This window comes from Balaenoptera physalus, assembly GCF_965194825.1.
Source record: "Balaenoptera physalus genome assembly, chromosome: 2".
Taxonomy (NCBI): domain Eukaryota; kingdom Metazoa; phylum Chordata; class Mammalia; order Artiodactyla; family Balaenopteridae; genus Balaenoptera; species Balaenoptera physalus.
This window is the reverse complement of record NC_138883.1, coordinates 22,957,653-22,983,174: the sequence shown is the minus strand read 5'-3', so window position 1 is coordinate 22,983,174 and position 25,522 is coordinate 22,957,653. Positions and strand designations below refer to the sequence as shown.

Genomic DNA, 25,522 nt, shown 5'->3' with positions numbered 1-25,522 from the left:
TAATCGTCTGTCCTCAGAGCCTCCCTCCTGTGAGCAGAGCTCAAGCCTGCCCACCCCCCCACAACTCCACCCAGGGTCCTACTTCTACACACAGAGACCCCTCTGAGACCCCCTCCAAACGAGCTGGGCCTACACCCCACCCACACACCCTCACCCAGGGCCTTACCTCCACACACTGGAGGCCCCCCATTGAACTTGCTGCCGCTCCCCTACTGTGCAGCTCCTAAGCAGAGGCCCCCACCTAGGTTGGGTTTAAACCCAACCCCTGCTTAAAATCCACCCCCATAGGGAAGGTGCTTTTTAAATTTTTTTTTTCCTCTTTTAGATTGGAGTTCTGTTTTACCTTGCTGTTGATTCAATGTTGTTGATTCATTTATATTTTTATTTTTTTCTAATAAATCTTTTATTTTTCCAATTTTATTTTATTCTTTATACTTTGCTATGGTGCTGCACTTTTTAGCTTGTTCCTCCGCCCCACCTTTTTTCTTTTTTCTGTTGTGGTTTTGTTTGACCTTGTTGCAGTTGTACCAATTATATTTTTATTTTTCCTAATATATTTCTAATCTAATTTTATTTTGTTTTTTATTCTTTATTATTGTACTGCTCCTTTTTTTCTTTTCTTTTTTCTTTCTTTCTTTTTTTTTTTGCTGTGCCATGTGGCTTGCGGGATCTTGGTTCCCAGGCAGAACATCAGGCCCAAACTCCGGTGGTGGGATCTCCAAGGCCAAACTGCTGGACTAACAGAGAACCTCAGACCCCAGGGAATATTAATCAGAGTGAGGCCTTCCAGAGATCCTCATCTTGGCACCAAGACCCAACTGCCAACTGCCTGCAAACTCCAGTGCTGGACGCCTCAGGCCAAACAACCAGTAAAACAGGAATACAGCACCATCAAAAAAAAAAAAAAAATGAAAGGACAAAAAAATATGTTACAGATGAAGGAGCAAGGTAAAAACCGACAAGAACAAATAAATGAAGATGAAATAGGCAAACTACCTGAAAAAAAATTCAGAGTAACAAGAGTAAAGATGATCCAAAATCTCAGAAAGAGAACGGAAAAAATACAAGAAACATTTAACAAAGATCTAGAAGAACTAAAGAGCAAACAAACAGTGATGAACAACACAATAACTGAAATTAAAAATACTCTAGAAGGAATCAATAGCATAATAACTGAGGCAGAAGAACGAATAAGTGACCTGGAAGACAAAATAGTGGAAATAACTACTGCAGAGCAGAATAAAGAAAAAAGAATGAAAAGAATTGACGACAGTCTTAGAGACCTCTGGGACAACATTAAACGCACCAGCATTCAAATTATAGGGGTCCCAGAAGAAGAAGAGAAAAACAAAGGGACTGAGAAAATATTTGAAGAGATTATAGTTGAAAATTTCCCTAATATGGGAAAGGAAATAGTCAACCAAGTCCAGGAAGCGCAGAGAGTCCCATACAGGATAAATCCAAGGAGAAACATGCCAAGACACATATTAATCAAACTATCAAAAATTAAATACAAAGAAAAAATATGAAAAGCAGCAAGGGAAAACCAACAAATAACATACAAGGGAATCCCCATAAGGTTAACAGCTGATCTTTCAGCAGAAACTGCAAGCCAGAAGGGAGAGGCAGGACATAATTAAAGTGATGAAAGGTTAAAACCTACAACCAAGATTACTCTACCCAGCAAGGATCTCATTCAGATTTGACAGAGAAATTAAAACCTTTACAGACAAGCAAAAGCTAAGAGAATTCAGCACCACCAAACCAGCTTTACAACAAATGCTAAAGGAACTTCTCTAAGCAGGAAACACAAAGGAAGAGAAAGACCCACAAAAACAATCCCAAATCAATTAAGAAAATGGTAATAGGAACATACATAACGATAATCACCTTGAATGTAGATGAATTAAATGCTACAACCAAAAGACACAGACTGGCTGAATGGATACGAAAACAAGACCCATATATAGGCGATATACAAGAGACCCACTTCAGACCTAGGGACACATACAGGCTGAAAGTGAGGGAATGGAAAAAGAAATTCCATGCAAATGGAAATCACAAGAAAGCTGGAGTAGCAATATTCATACCAGATAAAATAGACTTTAAAATAAAGACCATTACAAAAGATAAGGAAGGACACTACATAATGATCAAGGGATCAATCCAAGAAGCAAACAACAATTATAAGTATTTATGCACCCAACATAGGAGCACCTCAATACATAAGGCAAATGCTAACAGCCATAAAAGGAGAAATCAACAGTAACACAATAATAGTGGGGGCTTTAACATCCCACTTACACCAATAGACAGATCATCCAGACAGAAAATAAATAAGGAAACACAAGCTTTAAATGACACAATAGATCAGATACACTTTATTCATACTTCTAGGACATTTCGCCCAAAAGCGGAAGGATACACTTTCTTCTCAAGTACACGTGGACCGTTCTCCAGAATAGATCACATCTTGGGTCACAAATCAAGCCTTGGAAAATTGGAGAAAACTGAAATTGTATCAAGCATCTTTTCCAACCACAATGCTATGAGATTAGAAATCAATCACAGGGAAAAAAATCCAGAAAAAAACACAAACACATGGAGGCTAATCAGTGCACTGCTAAATAACCAAGAGATCACTGAAGAAATCAAAGAGGAAATCAAAAAATACCTAGAAACAAATGACAATGAAACCACAATGATCCAAAACCTATGGGATGCAGCAAAAGCATTTCTAAGAGGGAAGGTCATAGCAATTCAAGCTCACCTCGAAAAACAAGAAAAATCTCAAATAAACAATCTAACCTTACACCTAAAGCAACAAGAAAAAGAAGAACAAAGAAAACCCAAAGTTATTAGATGGAAAGAAATCATAAAGATCAGAGCAGAAATAAATGAAATAGAAACAAAGAAAACAATAGCAAAGATGAATAAAACTAAAAGCTGGTTCTCTGAGAAGATAAACAAAATAGATAAACTTTTAGCCAGACTCATTAAGAAAAAAAGTGAGAGCGCCCAAATCAATAAAATTAGAAATGAAAAAGGAGAGATTACAACTGGCACTGCAGAAATACAAAGCATCATAAGAGACTACTACAAGCAACTATATGCCAATAAAATGGACAACATGGAAGAAACGGACAAATTCGTGAAAATGTCCAACCTTCCAAGATTGAACCAGGAAGAATTAGAATATATAAACAGACCAATCACAGGTAGTGAAATTGGAACTGTAACTAAAAATCTTCCAACACACAGAAGTCCAGGACCAGATGGCTTCACAGGCGAATTTTATCAAACGTTTAGAGAAGAGTTGACACCTATCCTTCTCAAACTCTTCCAAAAAATTGCAGAGGGAGGAACACTCCCAAACTCGTTCTAAAAGGCCACCATCACCCTGATACCAAAACCTGACAAAGATATCACACAAAACGAAAATTATAGACCAACATCACTGATAAACATAGACACAAAAAGCCTCAACAAAATACTAGCAAACAGAATCCAACAGCACATTAACAGGATAATACACCATGATCAAGTGGGATTTATCCCAGGAATGCAAGGATTCTTCAATATACACAAAACAATCAATGTGATACACCATATTAACAAATTGAAGAATAAAAACCATATGATCATCTCAATACATGCAGATAAAGCTTTGACACAATTCAACACCCATTTATGATAAAAACTCTCCAGAAAGTGGGCATAGACGGAACCTACCTCAACATAATAAAGGCCATATATGACAAACCCACAGCAAACATCATTCTCAATGGTGAAAAACTGAAAGCATTTCCTCTAAGATCAGGAAAAAGACAAGGTTGCCCACTCTCACCACTATTATTCAACATAGTTTTGGAAGTCCTAGCCACGGCAATCAGGGAAGAAAAAGAAATAAAAGGAATACTAATTGGAAAAGAAGAAGTAAAACTGTCACTGTTTGCAGATGACATGATACTATACATAGAGAATCCTAAAAATGCTACCAGAAAACTTCTACAGCTAATTAATGAATGTGGTAAAGTAGCAGGATACAAAATTAGTGCACAGAAATCTCTTGCATTCCTATACACTAATGATGAAAAATCTGAAAGAGAAATTAAGGAAACACTCCCATTTACCATTGCAACAAAAAGAATAAAATACCTAGGAATAAACCTACCGAGGGAGACAAAAGACCTGTGTGCAGAAAACTATAAGACTGATGAAAGAAATTATAAGATGACAGAAACAGATGGAGAGATATACCATGTTCTTGGATTGGAAGAATCAACATTGTGAAAATGACTATACTACCCAAAGCAATCTACAGATTCAATGCAATCTCTGTCAAACTACCAATGGCATTTTTCACAGAATTAGAACAAAAAATTTCACAATTTGTATGGAAACACAAAAGACCCTGAATAGCCAAAGCAATCTTGAGAAAGAAAACTGGAGCTGGAGGAATCAGGCTCCCTGACTTCAGACTACGCTACAAAGCTACAGTAATCAAGACAGTATGGTACTGGCACAAAAACAGAAATATAGACCAATGGAACAGGATAGAAACCCCAGAGATAAACCCACCCACCTATGGTCACCTTATCTTTGACAAAGGAGGCAAGAACATACAATGGAGAAAAGACAGTCTGTTCAATAAGTGGTGCTTGGAAAAGTGGACAGCTACATGTAAAAGAATGAAATTAGAACACTTCCTAACACCATACACAAAAATAAACCCAAAATGGATTAAAGACCTAAATGTAAGGCCAGACCCTATAAAACTCTTAGAGGAAAACATAGGCAGAACACTCTATGACATAAATTACAGCAAGATCCTTTTTGACCCATCTCCTGGAGTAACAGAAATAAAAACAAAAATAAATAAATAGGACCTAATGAAACTTAAAATCTTTTGCACAGCAAAGGAAACCATAAACAAGAGGAAAAGACAGCCCTCAGAATGGGAGAAAATATTTGCAAACGAAGCAACAGACAAAGGATTAATCCCCAAAATATACAGGCAGCTCATGCAGCCCAATATCACAGAAACAAACAACCCCACCCAAAATGGGCGGAAGACTTAAATACACATTTCTCCAAAGACATACAGATGGCCAACAAATACATGAAAAGATCCTCAACATCATTAATCATTAGATAAATGCAAATCAAAACCACAGGGGCATCCCTGGTGGCACAGTGGTTAAGAATCCTCCTACCAATGCAGGGGACACGGGCTCGATCCCTGGTCCGGGAAGATCCCAAATGCCGTGGATCAACTAAGCCCATGAACCACAACTACTAAGCCTGCTCTCTAGAGCCCTCAAGCTACAACTACTGAGCCCGCGAGCCACAACTACTAAAGCCGCATGCCTAGAGCCCATGCGCCGCAATAAGAGAAGCCACCACAATGAGAAGCCCGTGCACTGCAACTAAGAGTAGTCCCTGCTGGCTGCAACTAGAGAAAGCCTGCACACAGCAATGAAGACCCAATGCAGCCAAAAAATAAATAAATGAATAAATAAATATTTAAAATAAATAAATAAATAAATAAGTCAAAATGAGGTCTCACCTCACACCAGTCAGAATAGCCATCATCAAAAAATCTACAAACAATAAATGCTGGAGAGGGTGTGGGGAAAAGGGAATTCTCTTGCACTCTGGTTGGGAATGTAAATTGATACAGCCACTATGGAGAATAGTATGGAAGTTGCTTAAAAAATGAAAAATAGAACTACCATACGACCCAGCAATCCCACTACCAGGTGTATACCCTGAGAAAACCATATTTCAAAAAGAGTCATATATCACAATGTTCATTGCAGCTCTACTTACAACAGACAGGACATGGAAGCAACCTAAGTGTCCATCAACAGATGAATGGATAAAGAAGATATGGCACATATATACAATGGAATATTCCTCAGCCATAAAAAAATGAAATTGATTTATTTGTAGTGAGGTGGATGGACCTAGAGTCTGTCATACAGAGTGAAGTAAGTCAGAAAGAGAAAAACAAATACTGTATGCTAACATATATATAAGGAACTTAAAAATTCAGTACTGATGAACCTAGTGGCGGGGCAGGAATAAAGATGCAGATGTGGAAAATGGACTTGAGGGCACAGGGAGAAGGTGAAGCTGGGATGAAGTGAGAGAGTAGCATGGACATATATACGCTACCAAGTGTAAAATGGATGGCTAGTGGGAAGCTGCTGCACAGCACAGGGAGATCAGCTCGGTGCTTTGTGATGACCTAGAGGGGTGGGATAGAGAGGATGGGAGGGCAGCTCAAGAGGGAGAGGATATGGGGATATATGTATACATATAGTTGATTCACTTTGTTGTGCAGCAGAAACAAACACAACATTGCAAAGCATTTATACTCCAATAAAGGTGTGAAAAAAAAGTCTACAAATAACAAATGTTGGCAAGGATGTGGAGAAAAGGAAACCCTAGTACATTGTTGGTGGCACTGTACCTTGGTGCAGCCACTATGGAAAACATTATGGAAGTTCCTCAAAAAATAGAACTACCAATTCCACTACTGGCTATATATCTAAAGAAAATGAAAATAGTAATTTGAAAGGAAACATGAACCCAACGTTCATAGCAGCATTATTTACAATAGCCAAGATATGGAAGCAACCTAAGTGCCCATAAACATATGAATGGATAAAGAAGATGTGGTATATATATATATAATGGAATACTACTTGGCCATAAAAAAGCGAAATTCTGCCATTTGCAACAATGTGGTGGACCTAGAGAGTATTACGCTTAGTGAAATAAGTCAGACAGAAAAAGACAAATACCCTGCTATCACTTATATGTGGAATCTAAAAAATAAAACAAATGAACGCATGTAACAAAACAGAAATAGACTTCCCATATATAGAGAACAAACTAGTGGTTACCAGTGGGATAAGGAATGGGGGAGGGGTGAGATAGGGATATGAGATTAAGGGACACAAACTACTACATATAAAATAAATAGCAACAGGAATATATCGCACAGCACAGGAATTATGGCCATTATTTTGTCATAACTTTAAATGGAGTGTAATCAATAAAAATCTTGAATCAGTAAGTTGTACACCTGAAACTAAAATAATATTGTAAGTTAACCATACTTAATTTAAAAAATTACCAGCCATGCAAATAAGAGGAGAAATATGAACCATTTTTAGGACAAAATTCAATCAATAAAAATAGATCCAGAAATGAAAAGATGACAGAATTAATAGACAAGGATATTAAAAGAGTTGCTATAAAGATGCTCAATATGTTCAAGAAAAAACATGAGCATGATGAGAAGAGAAATGGAATATGCAAAAAAGAACCAAATCAAAGACTCTCTAACATAAAGATGCACTGGATGGGACTGACAATAGATTGGATAATGAAGAAGAAGAAAAAAAAGATTAGTGAACTTTAAGACATAGCAATTGAAAAATATCCAAAATAAAACAGAGAGAAAAAAGACTAAAATATGAACAAAGCTTAAGTGATGTGAGACAATATCAAGTGATAAAACATGCAAGAAAAAGAAAGAGAAATATTTGAAAAATTAATGGCAAAAATTTTCCAAATTTAATAAAAACTGTTAACCCACAGTTGGGAAACTCAACACAACACAAGCAAAATAATCATGAAGAAAATCAGTCCAATTCACATATTAAAATGGCTGAAAACCAGTAATAAAGAGAAAACCTTAAAAACATTCAGTGAAAAAGACATTACATAGAGAAGACTGAAAGTAGTAATGACAGCAGACTTCCTTTGAGAAACCATGCAAGAAAGAAGACAATGAAATGACATTTTTGAAGTATTAAAACAAACACTTTCAATTAAGAATTCTACACCCAGCAAAAATATATATCAAAAAGGAAGGTTAATTAAAGACTTTTTTACACAAACAAGATATTTAAGAATTTATCACTAGAATTTCTTCAGGCAGAAGGAAAATGATACCTGAAAGAAATCTGAATCTGCACAAAAACATGAAGAACACCAGAAATGGTAATATGTGAGTAAACATAAAAAATTTTTTTTGCATCTTAAAAATATCTTTGAAAGAGAATTCACTGTTTAAAATAAAATTAATAATAAAATAGTATGGACTTTATAACATATGGAGAAGTAAAATTATGATAATAACATAAAGTATAGGGAGATGGAAGTATACTAGAATAAAGTTCTTAAATAGATGTGTAGTTATATGATATTATTTGAAGGAAGACTGTTACAAGTTAAAGATGTGTATTATAAACCCTAGGAACAACCACTTAAAAAAAGTATAGCCAATAAGTCAATAGTGGAAATAAAATGGAATCATAAAACTTATTTAATTAATCCAAAGAAAAGTAGGAAAAAAGGAACAAAGAATAGAGAAGATAGAAACTGTTTTCTATAATTTCCTACAGAAAAACAAATAGAAAGATGATAGATTTGAATACAATCATGAAAATAATTATGTTAATTATAAGTGGTCACAGAACTACTCTTGAGAAAGAAAAAACTTTTTGATTTGCCCAAAATTAGTGTTTTAATAAGAAAGAATACATAAATGACAATTGTAAAGTAAAAGTGCATTGAGGTATGGTGATAACACTGATTTCTCTTGGAATCAAAGATAACCATGAGGCATTATATTTATAGACTTTCTCCCCTCAAGTAAGAACATACAAATAGAAATCTATCAAGGGTTAGTATAGCAATAAAGGTAGAGACAATATGTAAACACTCAACAGCGGTTAAGTCCAGGGAGAAAGGTGGGAAAGGTGAACTAGAGTGAAGGGAAGAGGGAGCTTGCTGAATGCAGATTTCCAAGTTTCACCATGAGTGACACATTTAGTAGATCTGAGATTGTGCCTAGAAGTCTGCACCTTTAGCAGGCACCTACAAGTAATTAGTTTGTGAGTAGTCACACACTTTGAGGGTCACTGGTGGAGCAGTTTAGAGAATGGGACCATAAGTGTGTATAGTCAAACTGCCTGGCTTGAATCTCAACTCCACGAAGAACTAGCTTGGCACAAGTCACTTAATTTTAGTTTAATGATGTGCAAATAGGAGTATTTGGGTGAATTGAGTCATTTTGTTTAAAACACTTACCATAGTGCCTAGCCCAAAGCCACAACAATGCCATAATATGGTTAATGCTAAACACTGTTGTTATATATATATTTCTGAATAATTTGGATTTTTCTTATGGATGGTATTAGTGTATTACTCAGTGCCATGACACACCATATTGGAGGCTGAGCCAAAAGCGAAAACCAGCAATGTTGATCCTGTCTTTATTTAAAATTTTGATATTGTGTTCATCTTGGATTTTTTCATTAATTGTGATTTTTTAAAATATTGTATTAAAATATTATTTATTGGGGTTTCTGGTGCCTAAATCTAGTGCCTTACCCTAGTCCCACCTTATATCATTTGTTTAAATAAAAGAGTTAGGGATGAGGCTTGTTCCTATGATTACATAGCCCACTGATCAAATATTGTGCAGATATAGTTCTGGCCTCACCCTCTGAAAGAGTGAGAAGTATTAATATACTGAGAGTGAGGGTCTTCTTCACTATTCAAGGCACTTACTCTACCTTCTTTCAAGTACCCAGCTCTCCTAAACGTACTTCTGGAAAGAATTCAGTTTACTAAAAGGTTATTTGCACAACTTTTTATCAAAATGTTTCACCTGCAAAATGACCTCAAACAAGAACAGTAATATGGTACCACTCAATGCTCAGCTTATATCAAGTATTGTTCTAAGCACTTCACGTATGTCAAATGATGTCATTCTCTCAATAGTTCTAGGAGATAGGCACCATTTTGTCCTGATTTTTATAGATGAAGAAACTGAGGTCCTTAAAAGTTACATGATTTTTCCAACATTACACAAGTGGAAAGTGGCAGGGTCAGGATTTAAATCTAGGCCTTTTATTCCGGGACCTCACTCTTAACCACTACACTACATGACTTTTCACACACACACACACACCCGCCCAAACTTAGGAAGCAGAGATCCAGGAAACTCAGGATGTCAGTAGGCAGCAAACACATCTGGGACCTTTCAACTCCAGCTTTTTATGTTCCCAGAGAGAAATCACTGCCTCTATATTAACTAGTATCATAGGTGGATAACCACATCAACAGCTAGTTCCACTGCCTAAATATTGAGGAATACAAAAGAACACTTGCAGTGATTTATAGTTAAATTGCCTGTTCATTGGCAGAAAGAGACTTGCAACACACACACAAACACACACACACACACACACATCGTTGGAGCACGCATGGGAATTCATTCCACTTGTCAGGAGAGATTTGTGTAGAAAGCAAGAACACTTGGATCACCAGGGTGTGTGCCCCTTTTTCTCATTATGGTATCTGCAGTCATGAAGGCTTCTGATGACATGTCAATTTAGAAAGTGGTATCTCTGTTGAAAGCTTGATGAGTACATCTTATTTTTAATGCTAACTAATTCCTGCTTGCAGATAATCCTCTTCGAGCGATGTTTACATAAGATACAGAGAAATGACAGGATAACATTAGTTACTATGAAATTCTCTACAGGCTATAAACAGTTTTAACTTTTGGCAAAAGGGCTTTATTATTTACATACTCGGACAAATATAGGTCACACTCTCCTCAAATTATTAATGTTCCTCCGCAAATACCTGACATACAGAGTGTGTAAATATACCAGCTGAACCCCTTCCTGGGTCTTAATTAAATTCTAGCAATCTTGCTCAGAGTCTGGTACATTTGGTTTATCTTAGGATCATTAAGATAAACATATCTTAAGATTAATACATATCAGTAATACTGCAGTCAGAGAATCTGATCTTGCCTTCTTTTCAAAAAACAAATACAAAAAACAAAAAAAAACAAATACAGTCAGAAGTTATTTATTTCCAATAATAGATAACATCCAACTCCAAAATCTTCAGATTTCAATCCCCCACTGTCCAAATGTCCATAAACTTCAAATAACATCAGTTCAAATGCCATAACCCTAGTAGAAAGAATGAGGGGGCAGATTCTGTAACTGAAGTAAGAAGCACACTGGTTTACATTAAAACAGTTATTTCTCTGTCAAATCCTCACAGCAAGAACAGAATCTCAGTTCAACGTTTTTAGGCCAAATGAAGCATCATGTTTATAAATAAAACCTTCAGTCCTTTTCCTCTCTAAGCAGTAAGTTCTTTGCAACCCCTGGCATTTGCAGTATGAACATTTGTCTGATTTATTTGCAGGACAAAGGCACTCTGTTATGGAAAAAGAAGCATTTTTGCACTCACCCATATCCCAAAACATTCCTAAAACGTAGGTGTCCTATGAGGTCTGTGGTGGGTGGAATAATGACTCCCAACATATGTCCATGTCCTCATCCCTAGAACCTGTGAATATGTTACCTTACATGGCAAAAGGGAGTTTGCAGATGTGATTAAGGTTAAGGACCTTCAGATGGTGAAATTAGCCTAGATTATCTAGGTGGGCTCCATCTAATCACATGGGTATTAAAAATAGGAGAAATTTTCTCGACTGGATTTAGAGTCAGAAAGAGATATATGTGAGTATAGAAGAATGGCCAGAGAGATGCAATGTTGCTGGCTTTGAAGATGGAAGAAGGGGCCACAGGCTAAGAAACATGGATACTTTCTACCAGCTGGAAAATCCAAGAAAGATTGCCCCCTAGAGCCACCAGAACGGAATGCAGTTGTGCCAACAGCTTGATTTTAGCCCAATGACACCTGTGTCACACTTCCAACCCAGAACTGTGAAATACCGAATGTATGTGTTTTAAGCCACTAAGATTTTAATAATTTGTTACAGCAGCAATAGGAAACCGATATAAAATATTTTTAAGTTAATAGGCAACTCAATCAATTCCATAAGGAAAATGATTCCACTTTTACAACAGGTATTTTTAGCATTATTCCTACCAAAGGAAATGTGTGATTAACTTTGTGTATCAAATTGACTAACCATAGGGTGCCCAGAGTAAGAATTATTTCTGAGTGTGTCTGTGAGGGTGTCTCCAGATGAAATTAGCATTTGAATCAGTAGGCTCAGTATAGCAGACTGTCCTCCCCAGAATGGGTGAGCGTCATTTAATCCATTGAGGCCTGAATAGAACAAAAGGTGGAGGAAGGAGTAATTTGCCCCTTTTGCTTCCTGCCTACCCGCTTGAGTTAGGACATCTCATCTCCTCTTCTCTCATTTTCAGACTGGGATTTACATCATTAGCTTCCCCAATTCTTAGGTCTTTCAACTCAGAATGAATTATATCATGGGCTTTCCTGTGTCTCCAGCTTACAGATGACACATTGTGGGACTTCTGAGCCTCCATAATCTTTTGAGCCAAGCCAATTCCTCACAATAAATACATATATTTAATCTATATATATACATATAGAAAGAGAGACAGGCATGTATCTTACTAGTTCTGTTTCTCTGGAGAGTCCTAATACATGAACTTTCTTCTTTTTACACAGAAACCATGTACACTATTAGGAAATAAAGAGTTAATTAATCTTCTATTTTCCAGGAAATAAACTATTTTGAGTGTTCTTAGGTACTGAAACCAAAACCACTGAATGGCAGACCTCAAGCTTCAACAATTTCTCATGTCTCTAAGATATAAGATTCCCAGAATTTCCTAAGAGTTAGTAATTTCTGATTTCTCTAAGATCTTGGGCTCACCATCAGGTTATGAGGATAGGAGGTATGGTGGGGGAGGAGAGGTAAGTGACCCAGGCCTGGCTCCCAGGTGATTTCCTTAGAACACTGGAGCTTACACACACCTAGAAGATCAATGTATCATATATTCATTTTTAAGCAAATATTGACTGTGCATCTATAATATCCCAGGCACTGTGCTAGGTGCTGGGGAAGCAGTGGTGAACATAACAGGCAGTGCTTCCATCCCAGAAGTTAGAATTTACAGAGTTCTTACAGAACAACAGGAGCTGACAGACGATGAGAACTTCTCTCCAGATCATGATGAGCATCTGATCAAGTCTTTTGCTCTACAAGTATGAAGAGAAGTGACTTAGCAACTGTTGAGGCACACTTCATTCTCCTGGTGACTTCCAGCTTTGCATCTGAACCCATTCCTGACCAGCAAGAGCAGGACCCCAGAGGTCCTACAACTTTATTCTACTCTCTGCTCTACAAAATGCCTTCCTTGTGCACAAGCTGAGCAAGCCCTTTCCCCTGGTTGTTCTCAAATTTTAGTGTGTACAAGAATCATCTGGAGTGCTTGTCTAAAATACAAGTTCCTAGGCTCTCATCAATCTAGTCTGATTGGATGGGTGTGACATGAGATCCAGTATGCAGAATTTTTAAACAAATACTCCAGGTGAAATCTGCTGAAGTGACTACACGCTGCACATTGACAAACAGTGATTCAACTGCTACATTTTCCATATCCATAAGGCTAAGAATGATATTACCTATTTAAAAAAAGTAATTGTTGATTTATTCTGAATTTTTGAAATTTGTATTCATGTTGAAGAAGAAGAATCATACAAACAATATGTCACCCAGCATTCTATTATATAGAGACAACCACTGTTGACATTTGGGTAGGTTTTCTCCAACTTCTTCCAAAGTGAATTAATAAATATCTGAAGTCATACTGTAGATAAAACTCTGGATTTTGCCAATTTCAAGTAAATATTATAACAGTTACCCATATAATGAAATCCTTCAAAAATGGAACAGCTTTTATTAGTCTTATTTTAGGTTGCTTAGCAAAGTTTATGAATTTTCTTTATGTAAATTGTATACACTTCATGATAACCTTATTCTTAGATTATTTTCAAATTTTGTGACAATTAAGAAAAAATATGTTTCTGTTATGTTTTCACATTTTAAAATATGAGCATGTAGGAAATCCACTAAATCCACTGAATTCTTAAGTATTTAAGTTTTAAAAGGCTATCTTATTTCACTCTTGTTATAATAGCTTTTAAGTTGATTCTTTTTAGCTTTCTCTATGACCTGCAAATAATGGTAACTGTGTCTCTTCCTTTTTATTTTTTTAATTCATTTATTTTTATCTTATTGTATCTGTTACAACTTTCAAACCAATACTAACTAACTAGTAATAACTAACATAATTATTCCCGATGTTGACCTTTTTCCAGTCTTTCACCATTAAATACCATATTTTCCATTTATTTCAGACTGATAACTTCAGTAAATAATTTTTCTCCTATCATGGGTTACTAAGGCTTTTATTTTTAAGATCAAGATGAGGTGTTGCATTTTATTAAATATCATTATTATTTTCCATCAAAACTATACCAGGGGGGACCTTCAAGATGGTGGAGGAGTAAGACGTGGAGATCAACTTCCTCCCCACAAATACATCAAAAATACACGTACAAGTGGAACAGTTTCTACAGAACACCTACTGAACACTGAAAGAAGACCTCAGACTTCCCAAAAGGCAAGAAGCTCCCCAAATACCTGGGTAGGGCAAAAGAAAAAAGAAAAAACAGAGACAAAAGAATAGGGATGGGACCCGCACCTCAGGGAGGGAGCTGTGAAGGAGGAAAAGTTTCCACACACCAGGGAGCCCCTTCACTGGTGGGGAAGAGGGGTGGGCGAGGGGGAAGCTTCGGAGCCACAGAGGAGAGCACAGCAACATGGGTGCAGAGGGCAAAGGGGAGAGATTCCTGCACAGAGGATAGGTGCCGACCAGCATTCACCAGCCTGAGACGCTTGTTTGCTCACCCACAGGGGTGGGTGAGGGCTGGGAGCTGAGGCTCAGGCTTCGGAGGTCAGACCCCAGGGAGAGGACTGGGGTTGGTTGTGTGAACACAGCCTGAAGGGGGCTAGTGCACCACAGCTAGCCGGGAGGGAGTCTGGGAAAAACTCTGGAACTGCCTAAGAGGCAAAAGTCCACTGTTTCAGGGTACACAAGGAGAGGGAATTCCTTGCCCATCTGCCCACAGAAGGCAGAGCACCACCTAAATGAGCTCCAGAGATGGGTGCAAGCCACAACTATCAGCTCGGACACCAGAGATGGGAGTGAAAGGTTAACATTGCTGCTGCAGCCACCAAGAAGCCTGTGTGCAAGCACAGGTCACTATCCACACCTCCCCTCCCGGGAGCCTGTGCAGCCCGCCACTGCCAGGGTCCCATGATCCAGGGAAAACTACCCCGGGAGAACAGACAGTGCACCTCAGGCTCTTGCAACATTATACTGGCCTCTGCGGCCGCAGGCTCACCCCGCATTCCAATTGTAACTACCGTACCCCTCCCTCCCCACAGCCTGAGTGAGGCAGAGCTCTCTAATCAGCCTCTGCTTTAACCCCGTCCTGTCTGGGCAGGTACAGATGTCTGAGGGCGACCTACACGCAGAGGTGGGGCCAAAACAAAGCTGAATGCCAGGGGCTGTGTGAACAAAGAAGAGAAAGAGAAATTTCTCCCCGCAGCCTCAGGAGCAGCAGATTAAATCCCCACAATCAACTTGATGTATGCTGCACCTGTGGAGTACCTGAATAGACAATAAATCAACCCAAAATTGGGTGGACTTTGAGAGCAACTGTAGACTTGGGGTTTGCTGTGTGTGACTGATTTGTTTCTGATTTTTATGTTATCCTAGTATAGTTTTCAGCACCTGTTATCATTGGTGGATTTGTTTATTGGTTTGGTTACTCTCTTCTTTTTTTTTTTCTTCTTATTACTTTTTTATTTGATTATTTTAATAATTTTTAAAAATTTATTATTATTTTTCTTTCTTTTTTTCTCCCTTCTCTTCCGAGCCGTGGGGCTGACAGGAACTTGGTGCTCTGGCCTGGCATCAGGCCTGAGCTTCTGAGGTCGGAGACCTCAGTTCAGAACACTGGACCACCAGAGACCTCCTGGCCCCATGTAATATCAATCAGCAAGAGCTCTCCCAGAGATCTCCGTCTCAACACTAAGACCCAGCTCCACCAAATGGCGAGCAAACTACAGTGCTGGACACCCCATGCGAAACAATCAGCAAGACAGGAACACAAACCCACCCATTACCAGCGAGGCTGCCAAAAATCATACTACTTTCACAGACACCCTAAAACACACCACCAGACGTGGCCCTGCCCACCAGAAAGACAAGATCCAGCCCCACCCACCAGAACACAGGTACCAGTCCCCTCCACCAGGAAGCCTACACAATCCACTGAACCAACCTCACCCACTGGGGGCAGACACCAAAAACAATGGGAACTACGAACCTGCAGCCTGAGAAAAGGAGACCCCAAACACAGCAAGTTAAGCAAAATGGGAAGACAGAGAAATACACAGCAGATGAAGGAGCAAAGTAAAAACCCACCAGACAAAACAAATAAAGAGGAAATAGGCAGTCTACCTGAAAAAGAATTCAGAGTAATGATAGTAAAGATGATCCAAAATCTTGGGATAGAATGGAGAAAATACAAGAAACGTTTAACAGGGACCTAGAAGAACTAAAGAGCAAACAAACAATGATGAACAACACAATAAATGAAATTAAAAATTCTCTAGAAGGAATCAATAGCAGAATAACTGAGGCAGAAGAACGGATAAGTGATATGGGAGATAAAATAGTGGAAATAACTACCTCAGAGCAGAATAAAGAAAAAGAATGAAAAGAATTGAGAACAGTCTCAGAGACCTCTGGAACAACATTGAATACATTAACATTCGAATTATAGGGGTCCCAGAAGAAGAAGAGAAAAAGAAAGGGTCTGAGAAAATATGTGAAGAGATTATAGTAGAAAACTTCCCTAACATGGGAAAGGAAATAGTCAATCAAGTCCAGGAAGCACAGAAAGTCCCAGAGAGGACAAATCCAAGGAGAAACATGCCAAGACACATATTAATCCAACTATCAAAAATTAAATACAAAGAAAAAATATTAAAAGCAGCAAGGGAAAAGCAACAAATAACATACAAGGGAATCCTCATAAAGTTAACAGCTGATCTTTCAGTGGAAACTCTGTAAGCCAGAAGGGAGAGGCAGGACCTATTTAAAGTGATGAAAGGGAAAAACCTACAACCAAGATTACTCTACCCAGCAAGGATCTTATTCAGATTCAATGGAAAATTAAAACCTTTACAGACAAGCAAAAGTTAAGAGAATTCAGCACCATCAAACCAGCTCTACAACAAATGCTAAAGGAACTTCTCTAGGCAGGAAAAACAAGAGCAGGAAAAGACCTACAAAAACAATCCCCAAACAATTGAGACAATGATAATAGGAACATACATATCAATAATTACCTTAAATGTAAATGGATTATATGCTCCAACCAAAAGACATAGACTGGCTGAATGGATATGAAAACAAGACCCATATATATGCTGTCTACAGGAGACCCACTTCAGACCTAGGGACACATACAGACTGGAAGTGAGGGGATGAATAAAGATGTTCCATGCAAATGGAAACCAAAAGAAAGCTGGAGTAGCAATTCTCATATCAGACAAAATAGACTTTAAAATAAAGACCATTACAAGAGACAAAGAAGGACACTACATAATGATCAAGGGATCAATCCAAGAAGAAGACATAACAATTGTAAATATCTATGCACCCAACATAGGAGCACCTCAATACATAAGGCAAATGCTAAGAGCTATAAAAGGGGAAATCGACAGTAACAGAATAATAGTAGGGGACTTTAACACCCCATTTTCACCAATGAACAGATCGTCCAAAATGAAAATAAATAAAGAAACAGAAGCTGTAAATGACAAATTAAACGACATAGACTTCATTGATATTTATAGGACATTCCATCCAAAAACAACAGAATACACTTTCTTCTCAAGTGCTCATGGAACATTCTCCAGGATAGATCATATCTTGGGGCACAAATCAAGCCTCAGTAAATTTTAAAAAATAGAAATTATATCAAGTATCTTTTCCAACCACAACACTATGAGACTAGATATCAACTACAGGAAAAAAAACTGTAAAAAATATAAATGCATGGAGGCTAAACAATATGCTACTAAATAACCAAGAGATTGCTGAAGAAATCAAAGAGGAAATCAAAAAATACCTGGAAAGAAATGACAATGAAAACACGATGACCCAAAACCTATGGGATGCAGCAAAAGCAGTTCTAAGAGGGAAGTTTTTAACAATACAATCCTACCTCAAGAAACAAGAAAAATCTCAAATAAACAACCTAACCTTACACCTAAAGCAATTAGAGAGAGAAGAACAAAAAAAATACCCAAAGTTAGCAGGAGGAAAGAAATCATAAAGATCGGATCACAAATAAATGAAAAAGAAATGAAGGAAATGATGGCAAAGATCAATAAAACTAAAAGCTGGTTCTTTGAGAAGATTAATAAAATTGATACACCAGTAGCCAGACTTATCAAGAAAAAAGGGAGAAGACTCAACAGAATTAGAAATGAAAAGGAGAAGTAACAACTGACACTGCAGAAATACAAAGGATCATGAAGATTACTACAAGCAACTATATGCCAATAAAATGGACAACCTGGAAGAAATGGACAAATTCTTAGAAAACCACAACATTCTGAGACTGAACCCGGAAGAAATAGAAAATATGAACAGACCAATCACAAGCACTGAAATTGAAACTGTGATTAAAAATCTTCCAACAATAAAAGCCCAGGATCAGATGGCTTCACAGACAAATTCGATCAAACATTTAGAGAAGAGCTAACACCTTCTCACACTCTTCCAAAATATAGCAGAGGCAGGAACACTCCCAAACTCATTCTATGAGGTCACCATCACCCTGATACCAAAACCAGATAAAGATGTCACAAAAAAAGAAAACTACAGGCCAATATCACTGATGAACATAGATGCAAAAATCCTCAACAAAATACTAGCAAACAGAATCCAATAGCACATTAAAAGGATCATACACCATGATCAAGTGGGGTTTACCCCAGGAATGCAATGATTCTTCAATATATTCAAATCAATCAATGTGATAAACCATACTAACAAATTGAAGGAGAAAAACCATATGATCATCTCAATAGATGCAGAGAAAGCTTTTGACAAAATTCAACACCCATTTATGATAAAATACTCTCCAGAAAGTAGACATAGAGGGAACCTACCTCAACATAATAAAAGCCATATATGACAAGCCTGCAGTCAACATCATTCTCAATGGTGAAAAACTGAAACCACTTCCTCTAAGATCAGGAACAAGACAAGGTTGCCCACTCTCACCACTATTATTCAACATAGTTTTGGAAGTTTTAGCCACAGCAATCAGAGAAGAAAAAGAAATAAAGGGAATCCAAGTTAGGAAAGAAGAAGTAAAACTGTCACTGTTTGCAGATGACATGATACTATACATAGAGAATCCTAAAGATGCCACCAGAAAACTACTAGAGCTAATCAATGAATTTGGTAAAGCAGCAGGATACAAAGTTAATGCACAGAAATCTCTGGCATTCCTATACATTAATGATGAAAAATCTGAAAGAGAAATTAAGGAAACACTCCCATTTACCATTGCAACAAAAAGAATAAAATATCGAGGAATAAACCTACCTAAGCAGACAAAAGACCTGTATTCAGAAAACTATAAGACACTGATGAAAGAAATTAAAGATGATACAAACAGATGGAGAGATATACCATGTTCTTGGAATGGAAGAATCAACATTGGGAAAATGACTATACTACCCAAAGTAATCTAGAGATTCCTACCAAACTACCAATGGCATTTTTCACAGAACTAGAACAAAAAGTTGCACAATTTGTATGGAAACACAAAAGACCCTGAATAGCCAAAGCAATCTTGAGAAAGGAAAACAGAGCTGGAGGAATCAGGCTCCTGGACTTCAGAGTATACTACAAAGCTACAGTAATCAAGACAGTATAGTAGTGGCACAAAATCAGAAATATAGATCAATGGAACAGGATAGAAAGCCCAGAGATAAACCCACACACATATGGTCACGTTATTGTTGACAAAGGAGGCAAGAATATACCATGGAGAAAAGACAGCCTCTTCAATAAGTGGAGCTGGGAAAACTGGACAGCTACATGTAAAAGAATGAAATTAGAAGACTTCCTAACACCATACACAAAAATAAACTCAAAATGGCTTAAAGACCTAAATGTAAGGCCAGACACTATAAAACTCTTACAGGAAAACAGAGGCAGAACACTCTATGACATAAATCACAGCAAGATCCTTTTTGACCCACCTCCTAGAGTAAACAGAAATAAAAACAAAAATAAACAAATGGGACCTAATGAAACTTAAAAGCCTTTGCACAGCAAAGGAAACCATAAACAAGACCAAAAGACAACCCTCAGAATGGGAGAAAATATTTGCAAACGAAGCAACTGACAAAGGATTAATCTCCAAAATATACATCAGCCCATGCTGCTCAATATCAACAACACAGAAAACCCAATCCAAAAATGGGCAGATCACCTACATAGACATTTCTCCAAAGAAGATGGACAGATTGCCAACAAACACATGAAAGTATGCTCAATATCACTAATCATTAGAGAAATGCAAATCAAAACTACCATGAGGTATCACCTCACACCAGTCAGAACGGCCATCATCAAAAAATCTACAAACAGTAAATGCTGGAGAGGGTGTGGAGAAAAGGGAACCCTCTTGCACTGTTGGTGGGAATGTAATTTGATACAGCCAGTATGGAGAACAGTATGGAGGTTCCTTAAAAAATGAAAAATAGAACTACCATATGACCCAGCCATCCCACTACTGGGCATATACCCTGAGAAGACCGTAACTCAAAAAGAGTCATGTACCTACAGAGTGAAGTATGTCAGGGAGAGAAAAACAAATATCGTATATTAATGCATATATGTGGAACCTAACAAAATGGTGCAGATGAACCAGTTTGCTGGGCAGAAATAGAGACACAGATGTAGAGAACAAACGTATGGACACCAAGGGGGGAAAGTGGCAAGGGGGGTGTTGGTGGTGTGATGAATTGGGAGATTGGGATTGACATATATACACTAATATGTATAAAATAGATAACTAATAAGAACCTGCTGTATAAAAAAGTAAAATAAAATTCAAATATTCAAAAAATAAATAAATAAATAAATTGTAAGCATTTTCCTAGCTTATTAAAACTCCTAATTAAAAAAAAAAAAAAAAGAAGAGTCACGTACCACAGTGTTCATTGCAGCACTATTTACAGTAGTCAGGACATGGAAGCAACCTAAGTGTCCATCCACAGATGAATGGATAAAGAAGATGTGGCACATATATACAATGGAATATTACTCAGCCATAAAAAGAAATGAAATTGAGTTATTTGTAGTGAGGTGGATGGACCTGGAGTCTGTCATACAGAGTGAAGTAAGTCCGAAAGAGAAAAACAAATACCGTATGCTAACACATATATATGGAATCTAAAAAAAAAAAAAAATGGTTCTGATGAACCTAGGAGCAGGACAGGAATAAAGATGCAGACGTAGAGGATGGACTTGAGGACACGGGGAGGAGGAAGGGGAAGCTGGGACAAAGTGAGAGAGTAGCATTGACATATATACACTATCAAATGTAAAATAGATAGCTAGTGGGAAGCAGCTGCAATAGCACCGGGAGATCAGCTTGGTGCTTTGTGACCACCTAGAGGTGTGGGATAGGGAAGGTAGGAGGGAGACGCAAGAGGTAGGAGATATGGGGATATATGTATACATATAGCTGATTCACTTTGTTATACAGCAGAAACTAACACAACATTGTAAAGCAATTACACTCCAGTAAAGATGTTAAAAGAAAAAAAAAAAAGTATTCCAGTTAGAAATGTGGCTCTTACACAAAAAAGTTAAGAGCAGCAAAAATTATTTTAAACGATGCTGTACATGAAAGATACATTGTTCTTATTTTAATTGCTTTAACAATAATTAGTTGTCTAAAGTTAAAAATAATGTCTTAAAAGATTTATAACATTTAGAAGAAAAATGTATAAAAACTATAACACAAACTATGAGAGAGAGCAAATGAAAATATATTCTTGAATGTATCTTACACTATGTGTAATAGTGTGAAATAATGTAAGATAATTTCAATGTAGACTATTGTATTTAAAGGCATATACTTAAACCTTAGAGCAATTTTGAAGAAATTTAAGAGATATAACTAGTAAGCCCACAGTGTAGATAAAATTGAATCAAAAGAAGGCAAAGTGCTTCCCTGGTGGCACAGTGGTTGAGAATCTGCCTGCCAATGCAGGGGACACGGGTTCGAGACCTGGTCTGGGAAGATCCCACATGCCGCGGAGCAACTAGGCCCGTGAGCCACAATTACTGAGCCTGCGCGTCTGGAGCCTGTGCTCCGCAACAAGAGAGGCCGCGATAGTGAGAGGCCCGCGCACCGCGATGAAGAGTGGCCCCCACTTGCCGCAACCAGAGAAAGCCCTCGCACAGAAACGAAGACCCAACACAGCCAAAAATAAATAAATAAATAATTTAAAAAAAAAAAAAAAAAGAAGGCAAAAAAGAGGAAAAGGGGAACTGAAAATAGACGAGGCAAGTAGATGAGAACTACCAATACAGTAGATTCAAATCCAAGCATATCAGTAATTACATTAAATATATAAATGGTCTAAACACCCCAATGAAAAGGTAACAATTGTTAGATTGGATTTTTTTAAGGCAAGACACAACTATATTCTATCTATAAGAAATCACTTTACCTATAAAAACATACAGATAAACAGTAAAAGGTTGAGAAGAGATGTACCACACACACTAATCAAAAGAAAGTGAGAGTGGCTATAATATCTGAAAGACTTCAGCACAAAGAACATTACCAGGCTTATGTAGGGACATTTCATAATGAGATAACAAATGTGAAAGCAAAGCTTCAAAATACCTAAAACAAAACTAAAACAACTAAAAGAAAAAGGCAGAGTCACAATTTTTGTTGGATATTTCCAAGCTCTTCTCTTAGTAACTGATAGAACAAGTAAACAGAAAATCAGTAAGGATACAGAAGACCTAAACAACACCATCAACCAACTCTGTCAAGTTGATATTTATAGGATCCTCATCCAACAACAGAAGAATATAATTTATTTTCTGGTCATATGGAACATTCACTATGATAGGCTATACTCTAGGCCTTAAAATTAATCTCAACAAATGTAAAAGAATTTAAATCATACAAAATATAATTTCTTACCGTAATGAAATTAAACTATCTCAATAATGGAAAGATACTTGGAAAGTACCCAAATATTTAGAAATTATATAAAATTGGTTTCTCATAAATCTCTCAAATTTATCCTTTTCCTCCTCAAACCTAAATCTTTTGAGGGGGTTATACCTCAGAGGATATTATCATCTTCTCATTCTTAATACATTAAAATTTTCTACTCTTTTCATAAGCCTCCAACCCTCTCTACCAAATACAGCCTAATCCATTGACAAATTTTGTGATTCAGCTTCTGAAAAGTTCCCCATTTCACAATCCCACTATACCCCCATTTCAGGTCCTTCTTACCTCCCCTGTGGCTATTCTATCAGCTTTCCAAACAATCTTCACTCCTTCAATCCAGTCTTACAACTGTTATCTTCCTAAAACAGGGTTTCAAATGAAGTGTGCACAATTATGTATTAATCCTTTTAGATACACTATCAAAAAAGTATTTCTGTGACCAAAAATATTAGGGAAACATAGCATTCATCTCTTTGATCTTTATAATACATATTGGCATATTAAGAGTTATTTGAATTACTGCATAAAACACCTGCTTAGCTTTGCTTAACATAGCATGCCCCAAATTTGTCTGAAAATTAAGTCGTTGGTTTTTTTCATATAAAACCTATCAGTACTCTACGAATAATTTTTAAAAGAATGTCCTTTAGCAAATACTTTCCTAAATCACAACATAACTTCACTTTTCCCCTCCTTTAAAAATCTGATGGTTCAAAATTGCTTATGAAATGTCACCCAACATCTTTGGCCTAGATGCAAAGGCCTTTCATGGTCTGGCTTCAACCTTCCTTTTGAACCGTATCTTCCTTATACTCCCCACCCTCAGTCCACCAATCCATTCATGACTCAGCCACTCTGGACTAGTGCCCATGAGCCAAAAATACCTTGTACTTTCCCTCTGCTCATCTTGCTTTTCCCCCTGTGTTCACTGTTTAATCCTGCCTATCTTTCCATATCCAGCTGCGATACAGCATCATCTATGATGAGGTACCATTCATTTATTCAGAAAACATTAATTAAATATCTACTAAGTACTAAATACTGGGGTCTATTCCAAGAAGGCTCCAGTTGTAAATAACCTCTATTTCCACAGTAATCCAGCAGCAAGTTTTGCCTCTGTTACATTTCTGCTTATATTATATTTTACATCCTGCCTAAAGTTTACATTTGCCATTCCCTCTCCTGGACTATTCCTCTCCCAGATATCTGTATGGCCACTTCCTTACCTCTTTAAGGTCTAGATTCAAATGGCAACTTCTCAATGAGGCCTTCTCTGATCGCTTTTTAAGAATTGTAGCTCCCCTTCTCCCTTTTTTTTTTTATCTTATTTCTCCCCATAATATTTAACATATGTTATAATGTAAATTTTACATATTTGTGTGTTGCAAACTCCATGATCACAGGGACTTTCATCTACCTCATTCACTGCTACATGCTTAGTACTCAGAACAAGGCCCACCACTCAGCAGCTGTTGATGGCTAATTTCAGGTGCCAACTTAGCTAGGCCACAGTAATCAGATATTTGGTCAAAAACCAGTCTAGGTGTCACTGTGAAGGTATTCTTTTAGATGAGATTAACATTTAATCAGTAGATGTTGAGTAAAGCAGATGACCCTCAATAATGTGGGTGGGCCTCATTCAATCAGTTGCAGGTCTTAAGAGGAAAAAAACTGAGATCCCGCAAAGATGAGGGAATTCTGCCTTCAGACTGCATTTGAGCTATAGCATCTACTCTTCTCTAGGTTTCCATCCTGCTGGCTTGCCCTGCCAGTTTCAGACTTTCCAGGCCCTGGAGTCTTATTAGCCAATTACTTAAAATAAATCTCTAAACTATGTACCTAGATAGATATTTCTCTCTATATATGGATAGAGATACAGATATTTATATCTATATAACTATGTCTATATCTATAGCTAGCTAACTATAGAGAGAAAGAGAGATAGAGATACATCCTACTGTTTCTCTTTTTCTGGAGAACCCTGACTAAATACAGTAGGCACTCAGTAAATACTTGTTTAATGACTAAATGATTTATTATTAGTTATATACAGATCCAATTCCCTTACTAGACTCTAAGCTCCCAGAAGGGGCTATAACTCACTTCTCTTTCTATTTGTTCAGTGCTTAAAACCATTATTCATTCATTTATTCAACATATATTTGTTGATTCCCTACCTAATTGGGCCCATGCCGCACACAGGCCTTGACCTTTCCTACATCTCTGGCTTTACTCCCCCCTCCCCTCATTAACTTATTTAATTCCACCTGTCCTTCAAAATCCAGTTCAAATATAACATCTTCTATGAATAAGA

The 25,522-nt window shown here is 37.3% G+C and overlaps 1 long non-coding RNA gene across 1 annotated transcript in view; it reads right to left on the bottom strand.

The window, feature by feature from the left end:
• Window positions 1-124: 124 nt before the first annotated feature.
• The window catches only part of LOC309655793, an 83,214-nt gene continuing 57,816 nt past the window's right edge, over window positions 125-25,522 (bottom strand). The window contains exon 3 of the long non-coding RNA XR_014260999.1: window positions 125-23,567. This is a non-coding gene — a long non-coding RNA (uncharacterized lncRNA). The remainder of the gene's footprint in view (window positions 23,568-25,522) is intronic.